We start from the raw sequence: 331 nt of genomic DNA, 5'->3' as shown, positions 1-331 counted from the left end.
TATTCTATAATAGACACATCATGACGTCCGCAGTTTCGCATGATTTAGACTTTTTTTATTGAAGCAGTTTTTATGCACAATAGACTCAGTTTTCGGTATGCTATGCTATTCCCTTCTGTGGCCTAAATTCGTCATCCTACGATACTTTCACATATCAGTTTAGTATTCTGAAAGCTAAGCGTTGGTACTGCTTCCTAGGATATGAACGAAAACAGAATATTTAATCGCGAAAGGCAAACTGGATGATTCCTGTTTAATGATGAAAGATGTCTGTGTTTGTATATCGACACGTATGGATTCATTTTAATATATTAGTTCTTCGTGTCTGTTA

The 331-nt window shown here is 35.3% G+C and overlaps 1 protein-coding gene across 2 annotated transcripts in view; it reads left to right on the top strand.

Annotated features, from left to right (window-relative positions):
* LOC119587961 (RING finger protein nhl-1-like) overlaps positions 1-331 on the top strand; it is a gene marked incomplete in the record, with an annotated part of 37,992 nt that overhangs the window by 32,013 nt on the left and 5,648 nt on the right.

The sequence above is a fragment of the Penaeus monodon genome, chromosome 23 (assembly GCF_015228065.2).
Source record: "Penaeus monodon isolate SGIC_2016 chromosome 23, NSTDA_Pmon_1, whole genome shotgun sequence".
Lineage (NCBI taxonomy): Eukaryota > Metazoa > Arthropoda > Malacostraca > Decapoda > Penaeidae > Penaeus > Penaeus monodon.
The sequence above is the reverse complement of the archived record's forward strand: the minus strand, read 5'-3'. Positions and strand labels throughout refer to the sequence as shown.